We start from the raw sequence: 15,736 nt of genomic DNA, 5'->3' as shown, positions 1-15,736 counted from the left end.
CTTAAATAAAATTTATCCAATAATTGTTACACTCTTTTGGCAAAATATGGTCATAATTACCTAAACCTATGGTTATGTCTCGACAGTTGTCAACACTGAACAGCTCAAGGCCAGGTCTCAATTATCCTATTTACACATAAAGAGGCCTTATATTAGTATTTCCCCAACATTTGCAACACTGGCAAATGACGGTGAAAAATCCTTGCATGTAGGGTGATATTTATATGGTTGGCAACACTGCGCAGCTCGCAGCGCCGTCCAGCTGAAAATCGGGCGGCGGATGGATCTCTTGTAAGTTCTAGCACGTGAGTGCAAGGTGACGTCAGTTCCGACTAGCAACTGGACGAAGTCGGGCCGGCGACGCAGACATCCCGGCGTCTGAGTGTGGGTGAGTGACTCATCTTTACTTTTTTCAACCTGTCTTGAATCATTGCATACCCAGTCTGGTTGTCTGGGGCAATAGTCTGTGGTTTACAACTTCATATTAAAATATCCACCGTGTTACTTTCGCTTTGTTTCGTGTAGGCGTTATTTCTCGAATACAATCTCTGGATGTATAAAATTACAGCAAATAGTTATCGTCTAACTGTATTCTATCAGAATTCCTGATAGCCTAGTGGTTTATATCTCCTGTTCTCGGTCTAGTCTCGATAATCACACTTCATTCTCCGTCTCGATTGATGGATTTGGTTTATTTTACTTCGCTTTTGTGCCACTTTTGACTAATCGCGAAGATGAGGATGAGTGATGCATTTCATCTCCACTCGACTCTCGAAATAATAGATACAAAACATGCAATGAATAAATTACTATTAAATTAACAACATATGTTTTTACACAATAGTCAACAAAGCTCATGAACAATGAGACACCTTTCATGTCTACCGGCCCCCGTGGCAGAGTGGTTAACGCAACCACATCGCGCTACGACGCCAAGGGTCCCGGGTTTGAATCCCGGCCTGGGCATGGATGTTTGTGAGTGTCCATTCATCAATTTCATCATGTCATAACTCATCCCCATCTTCGCAAATTTGCCAAAAGTGGCACAATAAAGCAAATCAATAAATTAAACCTTACATGCCTGAATAGTCACTTAGTGAATCAGATTTGATTTAGACGCAATTTTCATTGAGCACACATATATTCCAATTTGCCATCTCGGTGGCCGAATTATTTCACAAACGTGGGTTCCAGGTTCGAGTCTCTGCCTTAGAACGCGTGTTTCTTTTCGAGTATCTTTGCAACAATGCATTGTTATCACCATTTTATCCTCAGCGTTAGATTAGTCAAGACCGTCGTAAAATATAGATGCAAAAATCAGGGTTGTTAAAGATCTAAGAACCGACAAATTCCAAGGCGTTCTATTAGGTTCCGCTGCAGGACTGGAACCATTTCTCTCGTACAATTTAATTTCGGTTGAAGTTGCGTAATGTTTCATTGAAAAAAATGTTCCTGCACCGTATTTAGATTCATCCTGAAAAAAGATTCCTGGACCGTATTTAAATTCATCCGGGGAAAAAGGTTCCTGGACCGTATTTAAATTCATCCGGGAAAAAATGTTCCTGCACCGTATTTAAATTCATCCGGGGAAAAAGGTTCCTAGACCGTATTTAAATTCATCCGGGGAAAAAGGTTCCTGGACCGTATTTAAATTCATCCGGGAAAAAAGGTTCCTGGATCGAATTTAAATTCATCCGAGGAAAAAGGTTCCTGGACCGTATTTAAATTCATCCGGGGAAAAGGTTCCTGGACCGTATTTAAATTCATCCGGGAAAAAAGGTTCCTGGACCGTATTTAAATTCATCCGGGAAAAAAGGTTCCTGGATCGAATTTAAATTCATCCGGGGAAAAAGGTTCCTGGACCGTATTTAAATTCATCCGGGGAAAAAGGTTCCTGGACCGTATTTAAATTCATCCGGGGAAAAAGGTTCCTGGATCGAATTTAAATTCATCCGGGGAAAAGGTTCCTGGACCGTATTTAAATTCATCCGGGGAAAATGGTTCCTGGACCGTATTTAAATTCATCCGGGAAAAAAGGTTCCTGGACCGTATTTAAATTCATCCGGGAAAAAGGTTCCTGGACCGTATTTAAATCCATCCGGGAAAAAAGTTCCTGGACCGTATTTAAATTCATTCGGGAAAAAAGGTTCCTGGATCGAATTTAAATTCATCCGGGGAAAATGGTTCCTGGACCGTATTTAAATTCATCCGGGGAAAATGGTTCCTGGACCGTATTTAAATTCATCCGGGAAAAAAGGTTCCTGGACCGTATTTAAATTCATCCGGGAAAAAGGTTCCTGGACCGTATTTAAATCCATCCGGGAAAAAAGTTCCTGGACCGTATTTAAATTCATCCGGGAAAAAAGGTTCCTGGATCGAATTTAAATTCATCCGGGGAAAAAGGTTCCTGGACCGTATTTAAATTCATCCGGGGAAAAAGGTTCCTGGATCGAATTTAAATTCATCCGGGGAAAAAGGTTCCTGGACCGTATTTAAATTCATCCGGGGAAAAAGGTTCCTGGGCCGTATTTAAATTCATCCGGGAAAAAGGTTCCTGGACCGTATTTAAATCCATCCGGGAAAAAAGTTCCTGGACCGTATTTAAATTCATCCGGGAAAAAAGGTTCCTGGATCGAATTTAAATTCATCCGGGGAAAAAGGTTCCTGGACCGTATTTAAATTCATCCGGGGAAAATGGTTCCTGGACCGTATTTAAATTCATCCGGGAAAAAAGGTTCCTGGACCGTATTTAAATTCATCCGGGGAAAAGGTTCCTGGACCGTATTTAAATCCATCCGGGAAAAAAGTTCCTGGACCGTATTTAAATCCATCCGGGAAAAAAGGTTCCTGGATCGAATTTAAATTCATCCGGGGAAAAAGGTTCCTGGACCGTATTTAAATTCATCCGGGAAAAAGGTTCCTGGATCGAATTTAAATTCATCCGGGGAAAAAGGTTCCTGGACCGTATTTAAATTCATCCGGGGAAAAAGGTTCCTGGATCGAATTTAAATTCATCCGGGGAAAAAGGTTCCTGGACCGTATTTAAATCCATCCGGGAAAAAAGTTCCTGGACCGTATTTAAATTCATCCGGGAAAAAAGGTTCCTGGATCGAATTTAAATTCATCCGGGGAAAAAGGTTCCTGGACCGTATTTAAATTCATCCGGGGAAAAAGGTTCCTGGATCGAATTTAAATTCATCCGGGGAAAAAGGTTCCTGGACCGTATTTAAATTCATCCGGGGAAAAAGGTTCCTGGACCGTATTTAAATTCATCCGGGAAAAAGGTTCCTGGATCGAATTTAAATTCATCCGGGGAAAAAGGTTCCTGGACCGTATTTAAATTCATCCGGGGAAAATGGTTCCTGGACCGTATTTAAATTCATCCGGGAAAAAAGGTTCCTGGACCGTATTTAAATTCATCCGGGAAAAAGGTTCCTGGCCGTATTTAAATCCATCCGGGAAAAAAGTTCCTGGACCGTATTTAAATTCATCCGGGAAAAAAGGTTCCTGGATCGAATTTAAATTCATCCGGGGAAAAAGGTTCCTGGACCGTATTTAAATTCATCCGGGGAAAAAGGTTCCTGGATCGAATTTAAATTCATCCGGGGAAAAAGGTTCCTGGACCGTATTTAAATTCATCCGGGGAAAAAGGTTCCTGGATCGAATTTAAATTCATCCGGGGAAAAAGGTTCCTGGACCGTATTTAAATTCATCCGGGGAGAAAGGTTCCTGGATCGAATTGAAATATTTTATACATAAAAAGGTCCTTTATGGTCCAGAACCCATTTACGCTTACTGATTTTCTCTCCTGGACCGGAATTTCATTTACTTTAAATTCCTGGACCTTTAACAACCCTGGCAAAAAAAACAACTTTCAAATTGACTACAGTTTAGAAGGGGTTGGTCCTGTTCTTGTCTCGATTTAATCACGGTGACCCCGTTTTCGGTACTGTCCTTATTCGGAACCGATTCCCTGTGTGTTCACATTTCATTAGTTCCTTCCCGACCAGTCTATATGCACATAAATTGAACAATTTTGCTCTGTTCTGTGATTACTATAATAGCCCCACAGCCAGTAGTTTCATAGACCATTAGGTTTCCTAGTAGTTACTTCGGACAATTGCTGGGGTTGTACAGTGTCTCTCAAAAGTTTTAGGACAACGACATTTTAAACTAGGCAACCCAATTTACACAAGCCGTTGGTGGGTTGCGTGCAGAGTTAGGCTCAATTTCAGGGTTGCCACATGCACAATAGATATTTATAAAATACGCGAAAGAAATATAAACAAGTATTATTGTATAAAATTATTAAAAATATCACTATTATATCGCAAATGACAAAATTCTTTCTGAAAGAAAAAAAAATAGGTTTTCTAGTATTTCATCGCTGATGAGTCTACAGTAAGGAAAGGAGGTGAGAGGAAACGAAAGGTTACAAAGGAGAGGAGAAAGAGAAAGCGAAAGGAGAAGAGGAAACTAGAGGAGAGAAGAAAGAGAGGATAGACGAGGAGAAGAGATGTAGTGAGGAGAATGGAAAAAGATTCGAGGAGAGATGAGGAAAAAAGAACAAAGAAGAGAAAAGAGGAGGAAAACGAGACGAGAGGAGAGGAGGAGACGAGAAGAGGGAAGTGGAGAATAGGGTAAAGGAGAGACAAGGAGAAGAACGAAAAAAGATAGAATAGTGCAGTGGAGTCGGAAATCTAAGACGGGAAAGTAGATAAGAGGAGTGGAGAAGAGTGGGATGGAGATAAGATGCGAGAAAAGTAGGGAAGGCGATATGAGATAAAAGCATAACAGAAAGAGGGGAGAGAAGAAGGCGAAGGAACTGGAGAGAAGAGGTAGTTGCAGAATATATCCTCTGAGCGTCAAGAATGGATGCATTGGTCAAATTATCGACATGAAACATTCAATAACATTTTGAAATGTATTGGAGAATATATTAGATCGGTGCGAAATGCCTTTTGGCTGAGTTCAGAGCAAGTTAAAATTTTCCATGTAAGATCTTTGATTTTACCTGCGATTACACCACTAAAAAAATGAACGTAATTTTTAATAATTATTCAATTTTTCTCCACTTCTCGGTTCGTTGAAATGGAGATTTTGTAATTCAATATTTCCCCTCCCCCAATCGTTAATTCCAAACGGAATCATTCCGTTTCACACGGCGTGGACAATGAACACAATGGGATATGTCTAAAACTTACGAAAATTTTCTGCCACCGGAAGGGTTTGAACCTACGACCGTCAGATTGACAATCCTGAACGGTAGCCACTACCCTACAAGCTTTCGCTCCTTAAGCCAAGTAGAAGGAGTTGACCAATGAGAAATGTAGATGTAACTCTTATGCATGTAACGTGCAAACAAGTATTGTTTGTAACAAAGAAAACGAAGGTAGTACGACTCGGCGAAAACATTTAATGGAGGATTGCACATGGTGAGAACTTTTCATGCGATATTTGCGGAGGTATCCTTGCATTGAACCCGAGTGGGAAAAGGGGTAAAATTAGCATGTCCTGAATTGCCACACATATAAATAGTTATTTCATTAATATTTGTCAATGTCTTGGAAGCAGTACACAATTATCGTTAGAGTATCATAATTCACGATCTTATATATAAAAATATCCCGTTGAACGTGTGTCAATTCATTTATTTGTTTATTTTTTTTATAAATTCCATATGCAGAACAATGTAGCCACTATATACTGCTATTATAAATAATGTTACCATGCTCATGTTTAATGGAATGGATATTTTTTAAGGAACATCTAGTATGGAGGATCGAACGTGGGACCACAATGTAATTTTATAACGGTTTCATGAAAATCTACGAAATAGTTTCTTATAACTTGGAATATGGTGAATAGATATGAAATGTCTTGAAATTAATTTTCGACCACTAGATTTTGGCAAGGGAATTATGTGTGATCCGTTTCCAGTCATTCATTGCTTAAAGAAACGTTTTAAAACTATGTGGAATTTTCATTCTGGGATAAGTGTCTTTACTTGCTACATGTATTCGAACTACACTCTGTCCCACTTATCTCTGGAGCAGGTGAACGAAGACAAGTATCTGAGCAGCGATGAACACGTGAGAGGAACGGGATTGCGTGGAGGGAGGAAACCCACTTCAGTTACCAGCCTTCCCAGCAGCGTGCACTGTTTCGCTCTGTCCACTCGATCCCCTCTCTCCTCTCTCCACTTTTCTTCCGTTATGGGCGGCTTTGCTCCAGAGATGCTGGGACAGAATACAGTTAATTGTTTCTCAAAAGGTATCATCTATCTCTGTATGCCACACATTTAATTCTTACTCATATGGAAAATAATGTCAATTTGTATTCAGGGGTAGTTTCACAGTTACAAACTATTTTGGCCTTGATGAGAAGTTTAGTGTAAGTAGGCATTTTGTTTATAATTTTGAAATTTAAATCCTCATATTTAGGGCTTGAACTCGTCACCTAAGAGGTTGAAGATCGTCCTCTACTTTGTGCGTGACCTTCTTTATTTTTCTATTCATTGTTCATCCTCATCGTCGCGATTAGCCAAAGGTAAAATAAGAAAAGTCCTCCTCCGTGACCGTGCGGTCTAAGGAGCTGTGCTTTGGACTCCGACTGCAGGACGGCATGGATTCGAGTCCGCCTTTGCTCACTCTCTAGGTTCTCGGCCTGTGTATGGGACCGGTAGCAACCCACCATCGTGAAGAAATTGGGGAGCTACGAGTGTGTAGCGTAACCCGGTCTCGGAAATCTCCTATGGAGCATGTTCCTGGGTAAACAAAAAATAATCGATCAGACAATTCGATTATCGAAGGCGATAAAATAACCTCCGGTTGACCAAGTTGCCAATATAAATAAATGGAATACAGATTGTCTTCGAGCTTACATTGTTAAAAAGAAGCGGATACACGTATTACTATCCCAATAATTACACAGGGCCGCATGGGTTCTGTTGTTTTTATAATTTTAGGTGTTTTACATGTATTTGAACTTGCTGATGCTGAAACTGGCATTAGTTTTCTCACATCACGCAAGAATTTTTTACAATTCACGATTTATATATGTGGGTTGTGGTATGCACGTTTCAGTGCAATTGAAGTGATTGTCGCTAGATGTCACTGGTACGTTTCAAAATTATTCAACAAGTAATAAAGACGAATAAGCTTTAAATACAGAGAAGTTTTGTTATATTTAAATTAATTAATATGTTTCTTGCCTAAATGCTAAAAATAATACTATGTAAACATTGATATATCATTTGAAATTAATTTTATATGTAACTGTCAAAAGTCCTAATTTGCTTCCATGATACGTTGATCTCCTACATTAACATTTGGTTGTTCAGTGTGGTACATTACTGTGGTGTGGCCATGGCATCTCGTGGTTGTCTGGATAGCCCAGATGTGTTTTGCTACATCTGCAGTGAATTTGTTCCCCGGGTACAGACAGGAATTTACATATTTTGTAAGAAGAGCATATTACGCATACTTTAAAATGAAACTAGGAGATCAAGATAAATCGTGGCCCCACACAAGGTATGTAGATCATGTGTGGAATCTTTACAAAACTGGAGCACGGGAAAGCGGCCATCTATGCCATTTGCAATACCCATGGTGTGGAGGGAGCCTCAGGATCACAGCAATGATTGTTACTTCTGTTCCTGTGAAATTGTAGGTTGAAATATTAGAAACAAGAAGAGGATAGTGTATCCCAATATTCCCTCTGCAAAGAGACCTGTGTTGCACGGACCAGACTTGCCTGTACCGACACCTCCATCAAGTCTTGAGTGTGTAAGTGATCCTGGTTCACTAAGTGATTCAGTGGAAGGTAGTGAAATGGAAGATGACATTTATGACCCCCCTCACGGATCTCGTGACCCTATGCCGTTCACTCAAAGCGAACTCAATTATTTAGTTAGAGACCTAAATTTATCTAAAGAATCAGCTGAGCTTCTTGGTTCCAGACTTAACGAAACGAACTTGCTGGCTTGTGGAACAACATTTTCCTGGTACAGACACCGAGAAAAAGAGTCTGTGCCTTATTTCTCGAAAAAAGATTCTCTCGTGTTTTGTTGTGATGTGTCCGGTTTGCTGACTAAGTTAAATTTTCCTTGTCTTTCAACTGATTGGAGGCTATTCATTGACTCGAATGAAACAAGTTTAAAATTTGTTCTGTTACATAATGGAAATAAGTTCCCCTCAGTTCCTATTGCTCATTCTGTGTCACTAAAAGAAACCTACAGCAATATGCAACTTGTTCTTAATAAAATTAAATATGAGGACCATGGTTGGTTGGTGTGTGGTGATCTTAAATTTTTGAGCATTTTACTTGGACTACAATGTGGTCCATGTTACATCTGTGAGTGGGATAGTAAGGCACGAAATTACCACTGGGAAAGAAAAGAATGGCCAATACGGAAAACGTTGAACCCGGGTTCAAAGAACATAGTACAACATTTAGTCAGTCCTGAGAAAGTTGTACTTCCCCCTCTTCATATCAAATTAGGGCTGATTAAACAATTTGTGAAAGCACTTAACAAGGAAGGACAATGTTTCCAGTTCATATGCAACAAATTTCCATCCCTGTCGTACGGCAAAGTGAAAGAAGGTGTTTTCTTTGGATCAGACATTAGGAAATTAATGAATGATAAAGACTTCGAGGAAACAATGACTGTAGCCGAAAGAGATGCTTGGATAGTATTTAAAAGTGTAGTGCTGAACTTCTTGGGGAACCACAAAAGTCCTGATTACAGAGAAGTTGTTGAGAATATATTACTTAAATTTCAGGAGCTGGGTTGTAACATGAATCTCAAATTACATTTTTTGCATTCACACCTTGATAACTTTCCACAAAATCTCGGTGAATTAAATGAGGAACAAGGCGAACGGCGAACAAGAAAGTTAGGAAAGCTTACAGAAGAAAGCGTACTAAACAGAACTGAAAAATATGTATTGTGCAATAATTTTCTTGTGTGTATATTATATACTGCTATATGTCATTTTCTATATTATATGGGTCCTTTGTGTCTGTCTATATTAATTTTAAAATAAACATGTTGATGCGTTTAGTGTGATAAGCTACTTATTCTGATTGAAGAAAAGAAAAATTATAATAAAACAGTATGCATTGGACAAAGCCCAAATTTTGAAATTAGATTTGTAAGAAAACCTTGCGTGATAGAGAAAAACTAATTTCATATTCGTGATCAGCATGACACAAATAATAAAGTTCACCTATTAAACAAATAACAACATTAAATTGAATTTAATTTGCGGCCCTGTGTTATTCAATACGGTTTTTTGTTTGTCAGGAATTATCACTTAAACTATTGCATGTTGAGCTGATGCCTACCTAGCCGCTTCTGATGAAATCTACCATTCTTCAGATTCTCTTTAAAATTCGACTCTGGTCACTTGTAACGTGCTGGGTGCAGACACTGTGCATCGAAGCACAGTGTTGCGATAAGAAGCGGCCTTGAATAGCGTAAGTGAGTCACTTTGATCGCGAGCAAGCTAGACTACCAAGCTTGTCTGCCTTTGAAAACCAAGTCATTTGTTTTACGGTTTCCGAACGCGATTGCTATTGTAGAAGTATATATTCTCTCAAAAGAGCAAGAAAGGAAATTCGACCAATGTTCTCCCATCGTTTAAAACCAAATATTATCTATTAAACGAAAAGTTCACGATTGTTGGCCTCCCCGATGGCGCAGTGGTAGCGTCGTCGCCTTGTAATCTAGGGGTCCCGGGTTCGATACCCGGTGGAGGCACAAGTGGTTCGGATCCCACTTTAAACTGTAGGTCCAGTCCCAATTAGCCTTACTGTGCATAAAGTGGACTTAAAACAACAAACCAATCAATCAAGTTCACGATTGTCAATAAACGGTTTAACCTATCTGAGCATAAGGTGAATGTAAATACTAAATTTAATAGAAAGGTTCTCAAAAATTTCTCTTCCACTGTCTACGTAAGGTCAGTACCCAGGGGAGGGGCCATGTGGGCCATCCTCCCCCCTCGAACTCTGAAATATTTAAATGTGAACCTAATAATAAATAAATACGAAAATAAGATCGTCGATTTTTGAAATGTGTAAAAATTTCAATTTTGCTCTTGCATAAAAGAATCTGTTTCTTGTGCAAAAGTCTTCAAGCTGCAATATCGGGTCTTTTTAGTTTTATAATCATTGATGCAAGGCTCCCAGACGTCCGATTCACCGATTTAGTCAGGACAGTGCGTTACTTTCAATCCCTGTCCCGACATTTTCGAACTGCAATCGTGATGCGAAAATGTCTCTTTATTATTGTTTTTTTGTTAACTTACAATTAGACATGATCTTTATTTTATGAATAATTCTAAGTACGCAACATTTAATTTATAAATATATTATTTTCTAAACATAGAATTATCATGACTTTTTAATGGCGCTTGCACTATTTGAACTATTTTGTAATATATGTCTGTCTCTGTCTCTCTCTCTCTCTGTATATATATATATATATATATATATATATATATATATATATATATATAATTGGGTCTGGCCCCTCCCTCAAATAAATCCTGCGTAAGGACCTGGTCTACGTCAATGACAGAAATGCAAGCAATAATCTTATTTATTTTTAACTAAATGAATGAAAGGAAAGTGTAAGCATTTAAAAGAAATAAGAAAGAGCATAACTGTTGCTTTTCCTTAGAAATTGTTGTTCTTCGAGGAAGAAAAATTAGAAGGATTTAGTCCAGCACCTTAACACAGTGTCCCACGAGTTCTCTTAACACATACTGTCAAATGTGAGATGATTTTATGAATAAAATTTTCCGCCTGTTTACGTATAACGTTGCGCAGATTTGGTAGTTCGCACACGGTGTAATTATTTCGTGTTACCTTACGCAACAGCAAATACATTTCATAAGACTGTTCTGGACACAAGATTTGCATCAGTAAACAAGCATTTCGTCTGTTACAGTATCACAGGAAAAGAACATCGTCCTGTAATGTTCAAGCCTCTAGATATTTTCCATTAGTAATGTCTAATCACAATAATAAGTTAGAAGAAATATCTCGCATTGTCACAACTACCAATATTCTCGTTTTTAATCACTTCGAAAATTATTTCTCGAAGATATCGGTTATACTACAAGAAAGCAAATCAAAATTAAAGTAAAAGTTCAACTACACGTATACCAAACGACATTTACAATATTGGAGGGACAGAATACTTAAAAACAATTGTTGTTTCATTCGAAGGTAAAGGCGTGGTGTAGTGGTTCTTCTACCTGGTTTAAGGAGCGAAAGCTTGTAGGGTAGTGGCTACCGTTCAGGATTGTCAATCTGACGGTCGTAGGTTCAAACCCTTCCGGTGGCAGAAAATTTTCGTAAGTTTTAGACATATCCCATTGTGTTCATTGTCCACGCCGTGTGAAACGGAATGATTCCGTTTGGAATTAACGATTGGGGGAGGGGAAATATTGAATTACAAAATCTCCATTTCAACGAACCGAGAAGTGGAGAAAAATTGAATAATTATTAAAAATTACGTTCATTTTTTTAGTGGTGTAATCGCAGGTAAAATCAAAGATCTTACATGGAAAATTTTAACTTGCTCTGAACTCAGCCAAAAGGCATTTCGCACCGATCTAATATATTCTCCAATACATTTCAAAATGTTATTGAATGTTTCATGTCGATAATTTGACCAATGCATCCATTCTTGACGCTCAGAGGATATATTCTGCAACTACCTCTTCTCTCCAGTTCCTTCGCCTTCTTCTCTCCCCTCTTTCTGTTATGCTTTTATCTCATATCGCCTTCCCTACTTTTCTCGCATCTTATCTCCATCCCACTCTTCTCCACTCCTCTTATCTACTTTCCCGTCTTAGATTTCCGACTCCACTGCACTATTCTATCTTTTTTCGTTCTTCTCCTTGTCTCTCCTTTACCCTATTCTCCACTTCCCTCTTCTCGTCTCCTCCTCTCCTCTCGTCTCGTTTTCCTCCTCTTTTCTCTTCTTTGTTCTTTTTTCCTCATCTCTCCTCGAATCTTTTTCCATTCTCCTCACTACATCTCTTCTCCTCGTCTATCCTCTCTTTCTTCTCTCCTCTAGTTTCCTCTTCTCCTTTCGCTTTCTCTTTCTCCTCTCCTTTGTAACCTTTCGTTTCCTCTCACCTCCTTTCCTTACTGTAGACTCATCAGCGATGAAATACTAGAAAACCTATTTTTTTTTCTTTCAGAAAGAATTTTGTCATTTGCGATATAATAGTGATATTTTTAATAATTTTATACAATAATACTTGTTTATATTTCTTTCGCGTATTTTATAAATATCTATTGTGCATGTGGCAACCCTGAAATTGAGCCTAACTCTGCACGCAACCCACCAACGGCTTGTGTAAATTGGGTTGCCTAGTTTAAAATGTCGTTGTCCTAAAACTTTTGAGAGACACTGTACATTTAACGAAGGTTTTTCATACTCTCGAACGAGCAAGCCACCCGATGATATAGTTGAAGCTGCCACCTTGTAATCAAGGGGTTCCAGGTTCAATCCTCGGCGGAGTATGTGCAGTCTCAATTAGATTGTATGGAATGGTTCTTCCACCCGGAGTGTGTAAAGACATATTTATGGACCTCCCTGATGGCGTACTGGTAACGTCTTCGCCTTGTAATGAAGGGGTTCCGGGTTCGATGCCAGGTGGAGGAACATTGAACGGTGGTTCGGATCGCACCTTAAACTGTAGGTCCAGTCCCGATTAGCATATCTGTGCATAAAGTGGACGTAAATCCACAACTGAAACAAACAAAGACATATTTAATGCCAAAATGATCATAAATTGAACTTTTGTCAAACATATAAGGGGATTATTGAGAAAATTTAGAGGATGGTTAAGTATGCCTTGAAAGATCACTATCTATCTAAGCGTAAAGTGGACTTAAAATTGGAAAGAAGCTACCCTCTAACTAATAGCGCGCTTTTCTTCTTTCTTATTTTTTCTTAGACCACGCATGGTGAACCAACCTTATACACAGGGTGGTCCCCAAAAAGGTAACCGAAACATAAAATAACGATAATTATTTGGTTACCTTTTTGGGCCACCCTGTATGTGTAAATGCATCTCGTATGCACATGTGGACCACAATGAGAGCAGCGATGCTTTAGAGTTGTAAGAGAGGAGGAAAGGAGGCTTTGGCGGTTGCGTGTCTGTGTTTAATATTCCAAGTACTATCGGTGTTTTGTTTAGTTATGCTGGCCACAACACAGAGAAGTGACGTCATGAATGAGCTTTGCTCAGGGGAAAAGACCTTACGTCCCGTTTTCGAAAAGAACGGGCAGACTGTTAAATTTTAACGACAGATTAGTGTAAATTTTACGATAACTTTGAACAGTGTACTTTAATTGTTTTCTTCCGTATAGTCACTGCAAAATGATCGATTCCCATTGCATTTTTAAAATTTAATCTTCAAAGAAGCCTTGACGTGTTACGTAACGATCTGATTGTCTATGAAACTAGATTTGCATTTCCTGTCACGCACGTCGATTTATCTTCGTTGATTTTCTCAATTTGACTTTAACCCCCCCTCCAGTGCTTATTTTTTTATACCGGCAAGACTAAATAAAACTGGCGAACAATCAAATCTGATTTTTTGTAGAGATGTTTAAAATGTTACTCACTTCAACACATTGTGCGAATCAAGTTTCTTGCTTTGAGAAGAATGCCCACTCTTTGGGGTATTGTGATTTCATTTTGAGAGGTAGTTTTTTTTGAGGGGGTATGCAAATTTGTGTTACCAGTCAGTAGAGTAAACTATTGCCTTGCGCTTCGAAGTACCTTAGAACAGTGTTTCTAACTTAGGTCATTAAATCTAATGACAATTACACCTAATTTGGAAACACTAAGTGTATGTACATTCTAAGAAAACCGAAACTAATACAAAAAAAAGAACTATAGAACACCAAAAATTTGACCAAATTTCTCTTTAAAGTTTAAATTTAATGTTCATCTAACTAACCAACAAGTTTCTTGTGAACTCTAAGGCCTGCTTTAGCATTTTTCTTAAGATTTGTGCCATGACCAAAATGCTACCGTGTAAAGTGAGAAATCTTATAGCATTTCAGATGCCTTCATGGCATTTCTCAAGGATAGGCTCGATCCGAATCATTTTTCGTAGCGTAACCAATCAGAAGCGACCTCTAGGTCACGAGTGCAGTTGTAATGGCGGCCGCGTGAGATGTAAGCAATGTATCACTTCACATTTTTAAAAGCCGATAACTATTCAACCGAGAGGAATAACGTTTCGTATAAAACGTTATTAGGTATAAAACAGTGGCGCTGCTTAAATACATACTTTACAACGTCTACTGTACACGTATGGAGGAATATTTCAGTTGTTTCAAATGTAAACACAGTGCACTGAGCATAGATGATGTAACGAGACGAGCCTTTCATGCTGTGTATGTTATACATTGTAATCGGTCAGCTGGGGTTTGAAGGCCCCCAAGTTAGGGTAACGTAGCTCAGACGTAGGGGGTTTTGCTGTAAGAGAACATATTAGGTACTAAGATAAAGCCTTAATTCTAAAGTGGTGATACCTGTAAGGCGTAGACACAATGAAACACCTTATAAATAATTACAATGGTTTATAAATATAAAAAGCGCGTAGTTGATTTGATGGAGGAAATCTCATCCTAAGAGTCAGAGGCAAGGAATCACTTGGAAGAAAAGGATAGGAGATTAGAGATACTCTGTATAAGTTGTAGAGCAGTTCCATCTTCCATCAGCGTGTAGACAGACTGGACACGGCTGAATGGTTAGCCGTCTAGGTGTGGAGAACGGACTGGCAGCGCCTCCGGCTACACCTCAGATCTATCACTCGACTACCACACACCTAGTCTTGCGACTAGGGTATTTATAAGTCGGGCGTGGTCTTGGTAACCTTGTTCAGGGCTACTGTCCTCATCTTGCATCAGCCTGGGTATTTTTACTAGTCGAGGCTAAGGTCAGCCTCTGGAAGTCTGGAAAGCCAAGGTTGAGCGATCGTATCAGGTGACCTTGGCATTGAGTGATCAAGGCTGTAGGGAGTGACATCACTCATAGTAACAGCTGAACTCACGGCCACAGGGAGTCGCATTGCTCATGATAACAGCTGCAAGAACCTTCGGTAGAAACCACAGCTTCCTGTGGTTACTGACCTTACTTCTGGCAAGGCTATAGAAAGCACGTGGACAGTGAGGGAACGGAACTTTATGTGCTAAAAATCTCAGAAATATTAATTTTTTTATGTGTCATAAATCTTGAAAATATGTGATATAAACAGGAAAATATGTGACAAAAATAAAAAAATTTGGTAAGAAAAACAAAATATGACATGAATTTTAAACACCTGAAATCAGTTTCTAAATGCTTACCTCTTAGGGAGCTATTTTTTGGAAGAGTTGCAGTGGATCACCATAATTTTTCCAAATTCTCCATTGTAACTCTGTGACTATTATCTCTAGAGAGCATCTTATATTGTGAGAAGATTGCTGCACGTCACAAGAAACAATTCTTGCATATTTAAAGCACGAAATGCCACTAACGCTGAAGTTTCCCAAAGCTTCCTCTTCCTCTAATTCACCTTCCAAAAAACGTGCAATTTGGCACAATTTTTGAAAACCTTGTTTTTTTTTTCAAAAATTTCTGTACATTTAGACATTAGCACTTGTGCGTTAGATCCAGTGGGGGTAATATTTTCCCTCAATAGGATCGTAGGC

The 15,736-nt window shown here is 38.9% G+C and overlaps 1 protein-coding gene across 2 annotated transcripts in view; it reads left to right on the top strand.

The window, feature by feature from the left end:
• The first annotated feature begins 305 nt into the window (after positions 1 to 305).
• Unc-76 (fasciculation and elongation protein Unc-76) overlaps positions 306 to 15,736 on the top strand; it is a 528,078-nt gene continuing 512,647 nt past the window's right edge. For both annotated transcript variants that reach the window (XM_083114105.1, XM_083114104.1), the window contains exon 1: positions 306 to 388. The gene's annotated coding sequence lies outside the window, so the exon portion shown is untranslated. The remainder of the gene's footprint in view (positions 389 to 15,736) is intronic.

Source organism: Lepisma saccharinum, chromosome 28 (genome assembly GCF_977018435.1).
Source record: "Lepisma saccharinum chromosome 28, izLepSacc3.1, whole genome shotgun sequence".
Lineage (NCBI taxonomy): Eukaryota > Metazoa > Arthropoda > Insecta > Zygentoma > Lepismatidae > Lepisma > Lepisma saccharinum.
The sequence above is the reverse complement of the archived record's forward strand: the minus strand, read 5'-3'. Positions and strand labels throughout refer to the sequence as shown.